At 34.7% G+C, this 19,648-nt stretch overlaps 1 protein-coding gene across 2 annotated transcripts in view; it reads right to left on the bottom strand.

Annotated features, from left to right (window-relative positions):
• The window catches only part of LOC101892610 (protein alan shepard), a 356,335-nt gene extending 338,548 nt beyond the window's left edge, over nucleotides 1-17,787 (bottom strand). For both annotated transcript variants that reach the window (XM_005180551.4, XM_011292985.3), the window contains exon 1: nucleotides 16,779-17,787. The gene's annotated coding sequence lies outside the window, so the exon portion shown is untranslated. The remainder of the gene's footprint in view (nucleotides 1-16,778) is intronic.
• Nucleotides 17,788-19,648: the final 1,861 nt, after the last annotated feature.

The raw sequence follows: 19,648 nt of genomic DNA on the forward strand, positions 1-19,648 counted from the left end.
TCCTCCGTCTTCCAAGGGAAGTATCATTGACCTTTTACGATAAGAAGAGAAAACTGCTTAGTCAGAAGAAAAACTGCTTAGTCAGAAGACTCATTAGTCTTTACAATGTTCTCTTGGATCACCAAATTTTTTAGACAAGGTGAATAATTCCTGATCACCTAGAAGGAGACTCCTACGCCTCATAGGGCAGGACTCCTTGGTCTCCTATGACGAGACTCGCCTTCCAAGAAAAACAATCTTCTTTTCTAGGGTAATTTTTGTTTCTTCTAGATTAAATTTTTCCGAAAAGATAACTTGATCTTCAAGAAAACAACATTTAATGGCTTAGAAGAGAAGGCGGCCTGGACTTTTCGTAAAAAACGAATAAGAAATAAAGTAGAATAATTTACAGAAAAGGATTGTTGCCGATTTTGTAGGATTGTTGCCGATTTTGTAGGGGCATATTTTCCGAATAAGTTAGATAAGCAAGTCGTTAACAAACAAAATATGTTTCATTTTTTTACCAATTCTTAGCTACAAATTTCAGAATTGACATTTGAGAATAGAAAATCTCTCTAAAATAAAAAAAAAAACTATTTCCAAAGTTTGGTTTTCAAGCTATTTATGCCCCAGTCCAGTGGGTTTTGGGCTCATATATCATTTGATACTACCAAAAATTGCTTCATCGAAAAAACGAGTGTCAAGCCCATTTTTCGTTAAACGAAATACATTTCAGGACATTTCTTTGTCTGTTCGTCAATCCCTCTCGAATGAAGTTTCTGACTTTGTCAAAGCTTGGCACTTCGAAATGTTATACTTAATAGAAAGTGATGGGATATACGATTAAATTAAGGCCTCGGGCATCGTACTTAAGCCAAGTGCGGCAAATATCGGCCCACACTTTCTAAAAGCACCTACCACAAATCGTACATTTTCTATACCATACACCACATAGTGGTAAGGGTATTATGTCTTTGTACATTTGTTTGTAACAGGGAGAAGGAACCGAGATAGTCCCATAGTTACTTTTGAGGGTGTATTATCGTAAACAAAATGCAGGTCGCATTAATTATCCGATTGAGACGAATTTTTCCAAACATTATTTGTTTGGCCCAAGGACGAACCCTATTGAAATTGGTGATAATCGGATCAAATTTAGATATAGCTCCCATATATATTTTAAACCAATTTCGGATTAATTGTGCACCAAATGACCAATTTCAGTCCAAATGACCTGAATTTTGGCACATCCGACCGAATTCAGTCTAGAAGCAAGTACATCAAATTTGGTGAAAATAGGTACAGATATAGCTATAGCTATATATATATTTCATCCGATTTGCCGTTCAAGTCCCTCACATTCGTAATATACATTCGACAAAATTTTATCAAGATCGTTTCAGATTTGGGTATAGCTCACATATATATCTTCAACCGATTTCTGGTTAATTGTGCACCAAATGGCCAAAATTAGTGCAAATGACCTAAATTTTGGCACATCCGACTGAATTCAGTCTAGAATCAACTACGGCAAAGTTAGAGAAAATCGGTTCATAGCTATAGCTCCCATATATATGTGTCATCCGATTTGGTGTTTTTTCATCAGATTCGTAATATGCATTCCATAACAATTATATTTGGTACCAGATATCTTATCTTATCTCCAAATTTCATCGAGAACGAGGTTTATTCCTCCTCAGGATTATTGTGCCATTATCAATCCAAATAGAGTGAATTTCGGGACTTACATTTCCATTTTGTAGAACTTGGCTCTGATACAGGGTTGCCCATATTCGGCGGACCCATGACTATTTGGGCCCATTCCAATCGACGAGGCTTGTCCGCAGGCAACATTCTTTGCGTCAATTGAATTTTGTACGGGAACAAAGGCAAATCAATGTGAATAATCTGTTGTAAAGTGGACCGAGCCATGCCCAACTGCTGAGAACGGCGTTTTTGGGATGTTCTTGGGGACCTCTCAGCACTGGCTCGTACGGCAGCGATATTCTCGGCCGATCGCCTTGGTCGACTTTTGTATGGCCTCTTCGGATTAGAAAGAGCCTTACCAGTCGAAAATTTTTCGTATAAACGCTTAATGGTGTTCTTAGAAGGCGCACTTCTCAAATTATTTAATCTTTTAAAAGCACGTTGAGTTTTCACAATTGACTTCTTCTGTTGAATGTAAATTTCAACAATTTCAGAGTGCTCGCGTGGCGTGTATTGGTTCATGGTAAAAATCTGCTTGGACTGACGCTTCAAACGCGGTATGTCATTAAGAGAGGTGACATCTCTGTCAAAAGTTATGGCGTTTCCAGATGGGTCCGTCGAATATGGGCAACCCTGTAGCTATAGCTATATACAGATATAGCTATAGCTCATATATAAATAAATATATTTCATCCGATTTGGCGTTCAAGTCCCTCACATTCGTAATATACATTCGACAAAATTTTAATAAGATCGTTTCAGATTTGGGCATAGCTCCCACATATATCTTCAACAGATTTCTGGTTAATTGTGCACCAAATGCACTCGGCTCCGATACATATATTTCTTATAATACTTCTTGAAGTAATATCATGCACTCTATTGTAGGCTGTAATACCTATTAGGAACTTAAAATGCGAAGTTTGATACAATTTTGGTAAATAATATCGCTAAAATCGTGATAGGGATGTACCTTTATATGGAGGCTATATCAAAACGTGGACCTATATAGGCGATTTTCGCTACCAAAATTCCTGTAGACTAAACAGACATCTGATTAGATTTTATCAACCTACTTCATTTCGTTCGGAACCTAGAGTGATTTCCACAGACGGACGAACATCGCCAAACCAACATAGATAATGATGGAGGGTATAAAAGAGAGAGAATATGGAATTGCTTTGCTGTGACGTTGGCCTTTCTCAAGTTTAATATTTGTCTCTTTTTTCCTCTTTTATTGGATTCGAGTTAACATACCAAACAACAGGTTTAGCGTTATATACAATAAAAGGTTTCCTTCCAAAAAAAATTGTTCTTTTGTGGCAGATTTTCTGATCCAAAAACTTTTTCTCATTTTATTTTCTAAAATCCATTTTTGAAGAAAACAAGATTCGAATTTCTTTTACTGTGAAATTGTTAAAAAATAGTCGCAATATCTTCTGTAATTACCCACAACTGCAGAAAAACTTGCTAAACATACAAAAATCTCATCGTCAAAATGAAAAGGGCCACTACAAATACTTACGAATATACAAATACACATACACATACAAACTAATATAGTGAAAAGCTCAGACTCAGACATTCGAATAAACAAATCCATTTTAGCCTTAAATGTACACTCCCAGTCGTAGAGATCCGTCCATGGTGTCAATGTTTGTGTAGGGAAATGTGTGTGTGTGTGTATGAGTGTTGGTGATATCGTTAAGTGAAGAAGCCAAAAATCTTTAAGCCTGAATAAGGACACAACAGTAAATGGTAAAGGAGGGGAAAGCTAAGAGGAGTCTTATGGGAAGCACTACCCATGGATGGTAGAGAGCTGAATCAGTGACATCAAAAGTAAGTAGCGTAAAAGTTACCGATTTTCACACGCTATTACACATTACAATGATGGCTGGCGTTGAAACAGCAGCGACAACATGATGCTTTACAGTGGCGAGAAGGCAGGGAATTTTTCGGGGATCGGAGAAAAGGAGATTTTTGTATACTACAAGTCGCGTGTGTGTGTGTGTGTGCGGAGATGAAAAATGGGGAAAAGTATCTGTGGGATGAAAGGCAATGCCTTTGGTCATAGCATGTAGTGTTGTTAGCATATGTGTCCCCCCTGCTCCTTGTTATTACAAGAAGAGAGAAAGGAGATGGGGCGGAATGCAAACCGATACAGTGTTAATGGAACACTACAACAATGAAAACCAGTTGTGTTGTTGTTGAGCACACCACCATTACAGCTGCATTCAAAGTCATTGTGCGGTTGTGTGCCACATTTGCACACTGAAGCAGCAAGGACATTGACAACAACAGAAATAGCAACAACAACATATTTTTTGTCCATAACACACAAAAAATGAAACCATTTTGTTTTCGTCTATATGAGTAATTTTGGTGTCCTTTTCTTGCTTTGATTTCCTCCGGACCACATATTCCAGTCGTTGTACGAGAAAACGAAACTACCAAGAAAAAGAAATGAAGTATGCTCAGGAAATTACAAAGAGGGATGTTATGCTAATGGGGGGCGCAAAGACGCAATTAAATGTTTTAAATTTCAACATGTTAAGAAAATGTAGACTTCTCGACCTTGTTGAACCCTGAATTACAGGAGGAGTTATAATGAATCATTGGATGATCATACATGAGGTAGAAATATGATATAGGGAAATCTCCATTTGATTTAAATAAATCGATCGTTTTAAAATACATTTAAAATTATATGAAATGTCTCAGTCCTATTAGTTGCAAACTCGTGATTTCGATTATGAGTTTTTGTTACCAAGTCCTTGAAACATTAATCTTGTACATGTTCTTATTCTTAATAAACGCAATATTAAATCAGGATAGTCTTAAAAATCTGTAAACCCTTGATTTTACCTTTTATAAATAAACGTTGTTGTCAGTAACAAATATTGTTAAATGAAATATTGTGATCTTGTTCCCATAGAGATTTTTAATATCAGATCCATTATTCCAAAGTTATTAAAAATGTTCTTCCAAAATCAAATATTATAAATAATATTAAATTATCATTAAATAGGGCATGAAGTCTTTTGGTGAGGCAGTATATGAAAAACATTAAAAAAACAAGTAAGCAAAGGCTGTAGACGTGCGGGGCCGACTATGTGATACTCTACAGCACAACAATATGTTAGAAGCCCCTTTATGTCCAAATCCATTTTGAAAGATTTGGGTTTTAAATTATGCCATAGACCAGTGCAGCTTTTTGACCAGGGACATTATTTACGCACTCCGTCGTGCTGTTAGTTGTGTGATCCATTTTACAGCTAAATATAATGCCTGTCCTTAACTCTCTTCTCAGGCGTGTCGATTGGCTTAAATTATGTGATTAGGAAATTTATTCTGTTTTTGGTTCATTTGAACCTCTAAATATTTTGCAATCATCTCCAAAAGTCAGAGTTCCCTCTGTATCTCCAAATTTAGACTCATCTATATGATTTGCTTGTCTACAATATTTGGCTATACTCGTCAGCGTAAAAAAGTCTTTTGTGTATTTCGGATATCGCCTGTAAGCAATGTTGGTATTTTTTCACACGAAAGTAGTGGTCTATTCTACCCGCTGACCTAAACTCTAACTTCATGCGAGATAACGTGTCCTTTTGTTTGTATTTGCGACCTTATCACGGCTGCAAAATCAGGAATATTTTAGTTGTTGGTCCATTTCAATATAAATATATTGCGGACATCTTTGAAAACAATAGGCCTAGCCCTTCTGAGCCTAACCTTACCCTTGTTAAAACCCTTGTTTTCGTGATGATCGGACGATAATTGCAATCTGTAATCTGTAATAACCCCTACCTGTGTTGTAAGGTGAAAAAAAAATATTACATAATGTACACTTCAAATTGAACAAGTAAAAAAGCTGTAAGTTCGACCGGGCCGAACTTTAAATACCCTCCACCATTTGGAACGAATTTGGCAATTCTCAAAAACAATAAAATCCATTAAAAATTCTCTTAAAATCTTAAAAATACCGAATGTAGCTGTTACATTAGGGTCTACAGGGTTGCCCATATTCGACGGACCCATCTGGCAACGCCATAACTTTTGACAGAGATGTCACATCGCATAATGACATACCGCGTTTGAAGCGTCAGTCCAAGCAGACTTTTAACATGAACCAATACACGCCACGCGAGCGCTCTGAAATAGTTGAAATTTACATTCAACAGAAGAAGTCAATTGTGAAAAAAATGTGAGAACTGCGCCTTCTAAGAACACCATTAAGCGTTTATACGAAAAATTTTCGACTGGTAAGGCTCTTTCTAATCCGAAGAGGCCATATAAAAGTCGACCAAGGCGATCGGCCGAGAATTTCGCTGCCGTACAAGCCAGTGTTGAGAGGTCCCCAAGAACATCTCAAAAACGTCGTTCTCAGCAGTTGGGCATGGCTCGATGCACTTTACAACGAATTATTCGCATTGCGTATTCGATTTGCATTTGTCCCCGTACAAAATTCAATTGACGCAAAGAATGTTGCCTGCGGACAAGCCTCGTCGAATATGGGCAACCCTGTATACGACGACATGAACCTGGTAACTTTTGTCATAAACCATTACAATATTCAAATGCGAAACTTAAAAAAATCAGTGAATAATGTACTAAAAAACCGAATACCGGGAGGAACCGTTATATGGGGGCATACGAAGACGTGAACCTGCACTGACAATTTTCTGTCATAGGCTGTGGTATCCAATACGAATTTCAAATACCAAATTTGAAACATTTCCGGTAAATAATGTCGCTGAAATCACCAAAATACCGAAAATAAGGAGGTACCATTATATGGGGGCTATGCCCAAACGTGGTCCTACATAGTCAATTTTCAATACCAAAAGTCCTGCAGACATAAGATACATTTGAGTAAAAATTTATCAATCTACTTCATTTCGTTCGGAAGATAGAGTGATTTCCACAGACGGGTAGACGGGCAAACGTACGGACTCTGCTAAATCGACATAGAATTTTTTGCTGATCAAGAATATATATACTTTGTGGGGTTTAAAATGTATATTTCGAAGTGTTGCAAACGGAATGACAAAATTAATACACCCTCCATACTTTGGTGGAGGATATACAAATAAATCACGTTTGAAGTGGTTCTTGACAAGATTTTCTCAACAAGCCAGAACTTAGGTCATCCATTATTAAAAAATCCACGATTTAAGGTAAGGATAGGTCACAAGGTTCTTGAAAACATGTTAAGAAGTGTTTAAAAAATATTATTTATCTAACGTCAGGAGTCTCTCAAAATGTTTTGTTAAACATCTTTCTTTCCAAGAGGCGGGATGGAGGAGGAGGAGGGATGGCCTTGTAGAACTATTCATAAAATCCATATTCCATCCAAGTTATTGAAAATACAAAATTTTAGTTAAAAAGTTTGCCTAAACCACCAATTTTAGATCAGGTGATTTTTGAAAAAAAAAAAAGAAATGTTCTCAAAAAGCCAGGATATTAGGTAATAAGGTCCTTGAAAATGTGTTCTTACAAAATCAGCCATTTTTGGTCAGTAGATGCTTGATCCTGGAAGTCTACGATTTTTGTTCAGAAATATCATCCAAAAATTATCTTAAGTAACCCGCTGTTTTTACCCATCAAGATTATTAAAAAATTCCTAAAAATGCACGACTGTAGGTGCTTAAAACATTTTTTAAATATCCACAAATTTAAATAAATACAAACAATCCAGGAGTTTAGGACAGGTCCTTAAAATCCTTTTTTAAAAGATCGCAACTTTGGTCCAGAAACATATTTCTTAAAAACTGGCAATTTGAGATTATGAGGCATGTGGAATAACTTAAAAAAAAAACATTTTCCAAATTTAAAAAAATACGGTTTTAAATCAGAAGTTAAAAAATCTTGAGGATTATAATAAAAATCGAATTTTTAAAAACATTTAGTACCTGGCCAAAGTTTGCCAACCATAAAGATTCGCCAAAATTGGACAAATATTTTTTTTGTTACGTTTAAAAATATTACAAAATATTTTTTTTACGTTTAAATTTAGTCGTTTTTCTTGCAATAATCCTATATATTCTAGTAGCGGAATTAGGATGTGCGATCTTTAAGAAAAAAATGAAAACAATTTCATGAGTTATGATCACAATTTTGACCCTTTTGGGTATTTTAAGCTACTGTGTGGGGAAATACCAGAAATCAAACTAAGATATATACCTCCTTTAGTCAGGATTTAATTTCGAACTCCAATCTCCAAACTAGCAGATCTCTCGAATTACACCAAACAAGTGTAAATCCAACATCCAACTTTATGTATATCCCATTACAATTTCGCCAAAATGCGTTGGGAAGGATATTAGCACGCACACATGTAACTTTCGTCGAAATGCAGAGGGAAATGTATTTAAAAAACACAAGGATACTTACGAATTCATCTGATGTAACAATTTTCTCATTCTTTTCATTTCGTATTCCAGAGTTTCATTTCATTTTGCGCTTATGGACATGCACACTCATACATATGCAATTTTGAATAGCCTAAAGGAGGCCATTGAATTGAGTGGGCCACCGACAACAGCAACAATGACAACGGCAACAACAACGGAATTCATATTGACAGTAGTAACCAACAAAACGATGTAATGCGAACACCATTACTACCTTCCAAATGAAGAAGATTCACAACAATAACTGAAGGGGGGTGATGATGCAGCGGAGGGCAGCGAGGGGTGGCAAATTCAAGTGTAAATGTGGATGTGTACGTAGATGAGCTTCGTCATGCAACTTGCACTTTTCATAATTATGTGTGGCAAAAGTATTTACTCTGTCCTTTAACGAGCTGTGTTTCTGTTGTTGTTTCAGTCGCCCCGAAACTCCGGAAATATTAACGACGAGTAAAACAAAATGGTGACATGAAAATCATTTTAACAAGTGCATCTTTGGCACGCTCGTCTTCAATGCAGATTGTCTGTCGGCGTCCAGCACGTTGTCACACATCCAGTTGAAATGATGGCGACGAGGATGACATCCACCATTGAGAAGCCATTGTCGTAGTAACTTGTCGACTTTTGAGCATTTAACTGAATGCTCGATTTTGTATACAAGTGTTGGTGTGTGTGTGTGTGGGTGAGTGGATACGATGGGTTCCAGTAAAGCCGTTTAACAATAAGGCAGCGTTTAATTATGACGAAGAAAAGTTCACACAAGGCAGAGGCATGTAAATCAATGTATGCGTGTTTGACGGATTTTTAAACCGATTTCTACCTGTTTTTCAATTTATGTTAAGTTAATTGCATAATGGGGATAAAAATTATTTATTCAGAGATCAAAATATTTAAGAGAAGTGAGAGGGACTTGAGATAGACGTTTTTAGTTCCTATGTTCCTCCTGATTTTCGATATTTTGAATATCCCAGCCACAATCTCCATCCAAATCAGTTGCAATTTGATATTTAGATTTATGGTGAGGGAAGTTCTCTCCTTACTCATATGTTTTCATTATATGTTAGTTATATACATATAATAACAAGTAAAATAGTATCAGTCGGTTTTGCCGACAGATGTATACCCCCAGCCTTGAGTTATGAACGTGACAGATTTGGACTATATCGACTATGAGATAGGTGCACATTTTCGGAAATATGCGTCAGGTAACAGATATAGCGGGCTGAAGTATTCCATTTTCATACTTCATCTAATACAGATAAAATATATTGGTATGTGCAAAATTTGAAGGAAATTGAACATTCGTATCCAATCTTATGCGAAATCATAAATTCCGACAAATTACATATTCATATCAGAATACTGGTTAAGAAAATATTAAGAAATATTTAGATAAAGCAAGTTCTTAAGAATCACCGACTTGTTTCGCAAGTTATGACAATTATAAGTTGGCAGATCTTGTTCGATGAAAATATTGAAAAGCTCCAATTCTGGATAAATTCGGATGTTAATTTTGCGTTTTATGAGCTTCGTGGATACTCAAAATTTTGATCCTTTGTGGGGGATATATTAGTTAGTAGAAATAATGGGACGTGTGTAATATGAAGAGATCCGGATGTTTATTTCCGATTTTTTCCTCGTTTCGATTATTCAAAACTGTCATCCTTTGTGTGGGAGGTACCAGAACGAATGGTCCGATTTCTACCATCTTTATAAAAGATCTTGCGTTTATAAAAATATTAAGACGTGCTAATTCTGAATGGAATCGGATGTTAATTTAGTGTGTTAAGAGCTTGATGGATATTCAAAATTTCGACCTTTTGTGGGGGAGGTACTTGATGGAGTGGACCGATATTATCCATTTTTGCACCTGATCTAGAACTGACGTAAATATCAGGATTTGCAAAGTTAGAACAAAATCGGATTATCGATTCTCTTTCTGTGCAGAAAAAATATATTTTTTGAAAATCTCGATCATTTGTGTGGAAGGTACCAGAAGGAGTGGATCGATATATTCCATCTTAACACCAGACCTTGGGTTACATTAAATATTGGGATGTGTGAAATTTGAAGACAATCGGACTCTTGCATCAATTGTATGAGAGTTTTAATTATTAAAAATATTGACCCTTTGTTGGGGAGGTACCAGAAGGAGTGGACCGATCTTGTCCATTTTCACACTTGACCTAGTACTGACGCAATTATTAAGATTTGCAAAGTTTGAGCAAAATCGGATTATCGTTTCTCTTTCTGTGCAAAAAAATAATTTTTTTTGAAAATTTCGAACTTTTGTGGGGGAGGTACCAGAAGGAGTGGACCGATATTGCCCATCTCCGAACTCGATCTAAGTTTGACAAAAATATTACGATGTACCAAGTTTGGACCAAATCGGATACCCCCTTCGAGAGTTATCATGCGCACCAGCCAGCCAGACAGACAGACAGACAGACGGACGGACGGACATCGCTAGATCGACTCCAAATGTTCTGAAACGGATTTGGTCCAAAGAGACCTAGGGTCTAAAACCGTTATTTCGACTAGGCACGTTTTGACCGTATCAAATGATATATACCCTCTGTAGCCATATGGCTGAGGGTATAAAAACATATGAGTAAGAAGAGAACTTACCTCACAATAAATTTAATTGTCAAATTGCATTTAATTGTTAAGGAAAAGTCGAACATAAAATTTTAGATTCGTTCCAACAGTTCGTGTTAGGAATTTTCTTAAAATTCACAATTTTTCCAGTTTTACAACATTTGTTAATCAAAACTTCATACATCGTAGTAAGTTTTCAGATTTTTAAGGTTTTTACATATTATTCAAGTTTTTCCTTATTTGGAGAGAATAATAGGAAAATGTTTACATTTGTCATAAAAATCTTCAAAATCTTTTATTTTTAAGTTTACCGAGGGGATTAGTAAACCCAATGCACAATGAAGCTACATTCATTTTTTCTGTTCGAAACTATTTCAACGTCTCCATATGCAAACCGTAGAAATCAATGTCAAATTTCAGAATTCCAGCTCTATCCCTTTACACAATACCATATTTAGTAGCATTTATAACGCATATCCAAACAATCTAGATCTCTACACGCTAGATCTCTACAGTGATACAAATTTAGTACCATTTACTACTTTTCGTACAAATATAGGACGCATTTCCAAACACACCTCCAAACCTCTATCTCAGGATCACAATATCAAATATCCACTCTACTCCTTTACCCAATACCAAATTTAGTACTTTTCGTACAAAGATATCCTAAAGATCGCGAAATCAGTAATCTAGATATCAAATTTTTAGAATTTCATCTCTAACCTTTCGTGCAAAAAAAAAATATAGTACTTTTCGTACAATGTGGTACACATATTCAAAAACACCCATATATTTCAATTTCAGATACCAAAAGAGACCTCAATATCAAATTTCAGGATTACAACTCCACCCCTTTTACCAATACTCAATTTAGTACGTTTCAAACAATTATGGTACAAATTTCCAAACCCACCTCCATGCCTCAATTCCATATACCAACAGAGACCTTAATATTAAATTTGAGGATTTCAGCACTATCCAAATACCCAAAATTTGTATCATTTAGTACTTTTCGTACAAATATATGTCGCATTTCCAAAACCTTTTTCATAACTCAATTCCGTATACCAACAGGGACTCAGGATCTCAGTTCCATTCCTTCGCCATTCAGGATTTCAGTTCATGTAGGACATATATCAATCCAATCCTTCACCCAATACCAAATACAGTACAATTTAGTACTTTTCGTACAATGATAGTACACATTTCCGAAACTTCCTCCATACCAACAGAGATCTCAATATCAAACTTCAGCCCTATACCTTGACTCAATATCACATTTAGTACCATTTAGTACTTTTCGTGCAAATATAGGACGCATATTCAAACTTACGCTAAATATCTAAAACAGATACCATCAGTAACCTAAATACCAAAATTACACATTTTCAAAACTACCTTCATACATCAAACTTATTTTCCAAAATTGATTCTCGTACCAACCTTTCAACTCTATCCGTTCATATAATACCAAGAGTACCATTATAGAAATTTAGTATTATTTTAGAACTTTTCGTAACCTTAAAGTTCGGGTTTTCAAAAATCCTTTCATACATATATCCTGCACTTTACCATTAACTGTCATTCCAAATTTCAGAATTCTAGGTCATTCCGTTTGTCCTATACAAAGTATTTAATGTTAAGTACATTTTTGTACTTTTCGTATATTTTTAGTACCAATTTCTTTATCCATATCACATGCCAACCCATCAAGACTGTACACATAAGTCAACGTTTTGTTATAGACCAATATAACCGTATATCGCGAAATTCGGTACCGGCATTTTGTTAAAGTTGCTATTTGGCGCTGTCAGTACCTATTACCTTCTCTGATAAAAAAAAATATCTACATAGACCCACATTTTAGTATATCCCCCAAATAATTGTACCAAACGATATTTGGTATTTTGATGATTTCTGTCAGAGTTTTCAACGGAATTGTTTCAAATTTGATATTTTGAGTTCGCAATGGGTACCTCTTCCAACGACAGAAAATTATCTAGGTCTCCCCTTATAAATATTTTCTAACGAAATTATCTCAAAATTGGTATTTGGAATTTACAATAAGCACTGCCTTCTCTGACATACAGGTCTACCTTTTGTATAGCCCCTATATGATTGTACCATCCGATATTCAACATTTTAATAATTTCACAGGCCATTCCAGAATTTTTGAAATTTTGCAAGTTCCTTCCAAATGGTAGAGGGTATTATAAGTTCGATCCTACCAAACTTAGTTGCTTTTTTACTTGTTTTCTAAAAAAATTTTAAAATTTCTTAAATTCTTCACCATGTACTCTTCAATTGCAATAATTTTAACTACAAAACATTCGTTTATTGAAAATATTCAACAAATGTGTATAGAAATCTTTTTAGATTATGTGATTTCAGCATTTGCATGACCGGGTGTATCTCTCTGTTTGAGCGTGTGTGTGCTTTATTCCTAAAGGATTTGTTTTCACATTTGTATATCAATCACTTTCTGTTTAGAATTGAATTTGTTTTGAAATCAATGCATGTTCAATTTTCTAAAAGCCATCTCAAACAATAAATCCATAAAAAATAAAGTAAATTCTATCAACAACAACAACTACAGCAACAACATCAGTAGCAACAACAATAATAATAAAGACCTTAAGCTATAAAAACAAGAGGATATCCAATAGAGAAATTGAAGATTTATTCTTACACATGCAAAACATACATAGAATTCAACAAATGATACATTAAATTGTTATCATCATCCTTCTGATTGAAATATAAAGAAAAGGAGGAAAATAATAATAATATCGATTTTTAAAAGGGATAAAATCGAAATGAAAGTACATGAAGTTTTATGTAGTCATATGGCTTAGATAATCAAAGGGAATTGAGATTTTGAGCAATATTTCACTAAAATAATAAAGGGGCAAATTACGGAATGGGGGTCATTTAGAAATGCTACAGGAATCCGTAAAAGATTAGAGCCGAATCGAATTATTAATTTTTTGAACTGCAGGATCACACATTTCCTCACATTAAGAGTAATTAAATGCGATTAAGAAGATATTTCAATCATAACCAATAAAGAAAGCCTTAAAGTACGGACCGACTTTATGATATCCTACACCACTTTGCAAATTTAGTAGAGCTGCGCATAGCAATTGAAAGTTTTTATGGGAGAATTCAATCATACACGCTATGATTATAATTATAATTTAAAGTTGAAAAAAATAAATATGCCGGAGCATTAGTATCTTTTAAATTCGGACTTGTATTGTCCATTTGATATATATGGAAGCTATATCAAAATCTGAACCGATCTTGATAAAATTTGGCAAAGATATTTCTGAGCTGTATTTCATATATTTCCCTGAATATCGTTGTTACGGAGTGCATATTTTGGTTGTGGGTAACAAATATAACAAATCAGATGAACAATATATGTGGAACTATAGCTGTATTTGAACCGATCTTCACCAAATTTGACCTACTAGCTTCTAGACTCAATTCGGTCGTAAGTGCCAAATTTCATCCCATTTGGGCAATATTAGACAACAATTTTTACATAAATCCGTAGAAAAATGTGGCTAAAACCAGAAAATACCGAATATCGTGAGGTACCGTTGTATGGGGGCTACACGAAAACGTGGACCTATAGAACCAATGTCCTGTCACCGAACTTGGAATCTATAGCGAACTACAAATATAAATTTTTAGACAAATCCGTGAAATATGTGGCTAAAACCATCAAAATACCGAATATGGAAAGGTACCGTTACATGGGGGCTGTACAACAACGTGGACCTATACACACAATGTCTCGCCACCGGAGCTAGATCCCATTATGACCCATAAATTCAAATTTTTAGACAAATCCGTGAAAAAATTATCAAAATACCGAATAGGTAGGGAGGTATAGTTATATGGGGGGGTCTATTCCAAAACGTGGACCTATACATACAATGTTTCGCTACACAAGTTAGAACCTCTTATATCCTACAAATACCAATTTTTAGACAAATCCGTGAAAAAAATGTGGCAAAAATCATCAAAATACTGAATATTGGGAGGTACCGTTTTACGGGGGTTATACCAAAACGTGGACCTATACATACAATGTTTTGTCACACGAGCTAGAACCCATTATGACCTAAAAATACCAATTTTTAGACAAATCTGTGGAACAATGTGACTGAAACCATCAAAATACCAAATATCCGGAAGTACTCATATATGGGGGCTATCCCAAAACGAGGACCGATATATCTCATTTTCAATAACAACCATCCTAGGCACAATACAAACTAATATGCGAACGATCATGATTTCAACAGCAGACAGACAGACGGATATCGTTAAATCGACTTAGAATTTTATGTTGATCATAAATAGATAAACTTTATGTGGTCTATGACGAATATTTAGGGATGTTACAAACCTGAATAACAAATTTAATATACCCTCCTTTCCAAGGTGGATATAAAAAAGGTACACATGTGAAGATACATAAAATCGACCGAACGCGTGATACTAAAAACTAGTCAGAAAACCAGTTAAGTTCGTCGGTCCAAAAATTGTATAAGATCCATCATTTATAAAGTAACTCATGTAAAGATATATCTGTTAATGCCGAAATTCCTGTATTCTAGGATGCGGCTAAAATTATTAATATAGGAGGGATAGGAGTAATAGTAATTGTTCTGCCACAGGAGTGGAACAAATTAAGAAATGAAAACAAGTATTTTCTTTAAAAAATGTGGCTAATATCGTCAAAAAATCGAATGTCGGGAAGTACCGTTATATGTGGGCGGTACTAAAACGTGGACCTACATAAACAATTTTCTACTACAATGGCTGGTATGCTCTGCGAACAACAAATACTAAATTTGAAACGCTTACGTTTGCAAATATGACTGAAATCATAAGAACATTGAATATCGAATATTTTAAGCTATTCCGCTAAAAACAGAGGCTAAAATCGTCAAAATACGGAATATGAGGGCTACATGATTTTTTTAAATAACTGTTCCAAAAAATATTCAAAATAACGAATTATGTGGGGGCTATACGAAAATGTGGATCTATATCAGCGGTGCTCAAAACAGTGTTCTAGAACATGAACAGAAAAAAGAGATAATTTAAGAGAAAATTAAAATTCCTTTTTTCTTTATATTTTACGGTTCTATTTACATGTTTTTAAACACGGATGTTTGCCAAAATAATTTATAAAGCAAATGGATAAAAAATATTTGTATAAATAATGACTTAACACTGTTTTGTTCTTGATTTAAATAAGCAAAGATAAATTTGAGTGAAAAGAGATATTCCTTCTTGAGCACCGCTGATCTATATAGACAATATTTTACTACAGGGGGTAGAACCCATTATAAACTCCAAATACGAATTTTAAACTGTTCCGTTAGAAAGTGTGGCTAATATCGCCAAATTAACGAATATTCTGGGGGGTACAATTATATTATTGCTATACGGAAACTTAGGCCGATATAACTCATCTTCGAACTTGACCTGCCATCAGACAAAAGGCAACTCTATGCAAAGTCTTAGCTCAGAATTTCACGCTGAAAGTATATGTGTATACTTTTCTGTTTCTAAAATGTTTAATTCGACGGAATGAAAACTAAAGACGGAAATCTGCAAATCAACTTTGAATTTTACACTGGTAATGAATGAATGCCTATAGGGTTATATAGGGTTTTAAGCAGCCCTGTTCAAAACCGTGTTCTAGAGCCGAAAAAGAGATGATTTAAGAGAAAATTAATATTCAGTATTTCTTTATATTTTAAGATTCCATTGAATTGTTTTTAAACATGAATGTTTGCCAAACAATTTATAAAGCAAATGGATAAAAAATATTTGTATAACTTATAACTTAACACTGTTTTGTTCTTGATTTAAATAAACAAAGAGATATTTGATTGGAACGAGATTTTTTTTCTGGTTTTAAGTGATTATTTTGATGAGTAACCAATGGAGTGAAAAGACACTACTGTAACTGGTATTTGAAAATTTCATAAAACGTTCAGAATTATTGATATAATAAAGTATATATTTTTAAAAAAAAATATTAAGTTTACTTACCTTAGAACACAATCGAAACACTGTAACACGTCTCTTCAAATTTCACCACACACTCTCTTCGATTTAAATTCTCTTAAATGTTATTGTCACTCACACAGAGAATCACAGGAGCTTCTCTATGCAAAAGCAAAACACACAAACAAAGAGACAGACGAGTCGGCAAACCAAAACACGATATCCACCACTTTTATTTTTGTTTACTTTTTGTTGTTGTGTTTATTCTATTTGGCGGATGTTTATTTTAATACTGTAAAAATTTATTGCAAATTCTCTGCGAATATCTGCTTAATTGCATTTAACGATGCCACCACAAAACACAAACCGCACTCAATGGCAAAAATAGAAGAAACAAATCTGATTGGTTTTTCGTTCGATTGTAATTTGTTTATGAATCATTTAACAACACGCACCAGGCGAACCAGACGAAGAATGTAAAATAATCACACAAAGGCAGAACAACAGCAGCACTGACACCACCACGTTTTGCACGTTTCTCAACTGAACGTCTCTGTCCGTCCGTCCGTTTATTTGTTTGGTGCAATGCACTTTTCTCTTCACTTTGTTACACGACCGGCCTCTTTGTTGTTTTGTATTACACTTTGCTGCTATTTTACATTTACAGACGGCATTTGCTCAGACTTGCTTGCACTTTGTCTAACTGGCTGGCTGGTTGTCTGTCCGACTGATGGATGTGATGCTTGTCGTCTATGTTATTTTTTTGTTTTGTTGTTTCATTTGCCTACTCTGCTGAACCGGTGTTTTTGCCTCTTTTTGTTCTTGTTTTGAGTCTCGTCTTCTTCTTCTCGGTTATTATCTTTTATCGGCCTCTAATTAGAATTTTTCCCAATTTATTTGTTTTCACTTTATTTCAAATTCTTACAGAATTTATTAATTTATTTTTACACTGGCCTGTTGATTTCTTTGTTTAAATATAAACTTATGAGTAAACAACACACACTCGATATTCAATGACTACCGCAAAATTAAATTACAAAACAAACGAATGACAAACACAACTGCAACTCAACTCGAATGCAAAACAATTGCCGGATTGCAACATGTCAAATTGTGTTTGTCGGTATTGTGAATCATGAAACAGCTGCGAAACTGTTCTCAGAGAAATCAAGGGAGGGAGCCCAACGGCAATGGTATACACTAAGGCACACCATTGTGAATGGGTGGATGAATGTGCTGTACTCACAGAGAGCAGAGACAACCCTATCTGGGCAGCAGTTCATAACTTTCTCACAAGAGTTATGTGAATGGAAATCTTATTGTTGTTACTTTTCGGTAGATGGCGCCGCTAATGTGAAAAATGGAAATATAAAATCCAATGATTTTAGGGCATGCTTTCACAATAAATCATGTAATCGAGTCAACAATTGCATCTGTAATCGACTAAATCATTTAGAAGAGGTTTAAAATGCGAATTTAGTAAGGAAAAGTCAAATGTCAGGAGGCCCCAACCATATAATACCCTACAACACTATGCATATTTAGTAGAGCTCCCGTAACAAAAGAGTTTAATTGAGATAGATCATACCACCTGTCAACATTTGGTTTTAGAGCAGATATAATTTGGTTTCAAAGGGAACTAATCCAACTCTGAATCGATTTTCACTTAATTTGACGGAGACATGTTTATCTTTTATAATAATATTATAATAAATAACATTGTTCTGGAGAGCATGATATCACTTCGAGAAAGATTATATTAAAAAATGTATATCGGATCCGAGTTGCACAAAATGAAACGTACATCCCAAAATGCACTCCATTATACCCGAAATCGGTAGAAGATATATATGGGAGCTGTATCCAAATCTTAGCTTTTTTCGATAACATTTGGCAAAGGTATTTCCGAGCTCTGTAAGTTATTAGGTACCAATTATCACTGTTGTCGAATGCATGTGAGGGACTTAAACACCAAATCGGATGAAACATATATAAAGGAGCTATAGCTATATCTGACCTATATTATATACAGCTTCTAGACTGGATTCGGTCGGATGTATCTAAATTTAGGACTTCTGGATTGATATCCATTATTTGCACAATAAACCTGAAATTGGATTAAGAATCTATGTGGGAGCTATTGCTATATCTGAATCGATTTTTCATGAAATTTGCTTCTAGACTGAATAATAGCTATAGCTATAACGGAACTGATTTTCTCCGAACTCGATCTACTTCCTTCTAGATTGAATTCTGTCGGATTTAAAAAAATTCAGGACTTCTGGACAGATATTGGCCAATTGGTGCACATAATAGCATACTTTAAAATGGTCGTAACTCCTTAAATATTGACATTTCGGAGCTTTTAGCTATAATTTGTGATCACTATTAAATATAGCATACCTTAAAATGGTCATAACTCCTTAAATATTGACATTTCGGGGTTTTTAGCTATAATTTGTGATCATTATTAAAAATAGCATACCTTAAAATGGTCATAACTCCTTAAATATTGACATTTCGGGGTTTTTAGCTATAATTTGTGATCATTTTTTAAAGGAGGAAAAATAGCATACTTTAAAATGGTCGTAACTCCTTAAATATTGACATTTCGGGGCTTTTACCTATAATTTGTGATCACTATTAAATATAGCATACCTTAAAATGGTCATAACTCCTTAAATATTGACATTTCGGGGTTTTTAGCTATAATTTGTGATCATTTTTAAAGGAGGAAAAATAGCATACCTTAAAATGGCCATAACTCCTTAAATATTGACATTTCGGGGTTTTTAGCTATAATTTGTGATCATTTTGTAAAGGAGGAAAAATAGCATACTTTAAAATGGCCATAACTCCTTGAATATTGACATTTCGAGGTTTTTAGCTATAATTTGTGATCTTTTCTTAAAGGA

This window comes from Musca domestica, unplaced genomic scaffold (assembly GCF_030504385.1).
Source record: "Musca domestica strain aabys unplaced genomic scaffold, Musca_domestica.polishedcontigs.V.1.1 45, whole genome shotgun sequence".
Lineage (NCBI taxonomy): Eukaryota > Metazoa > Arthropoda > Insecta > Diptera > Muscidae > Musca > Musca domestica.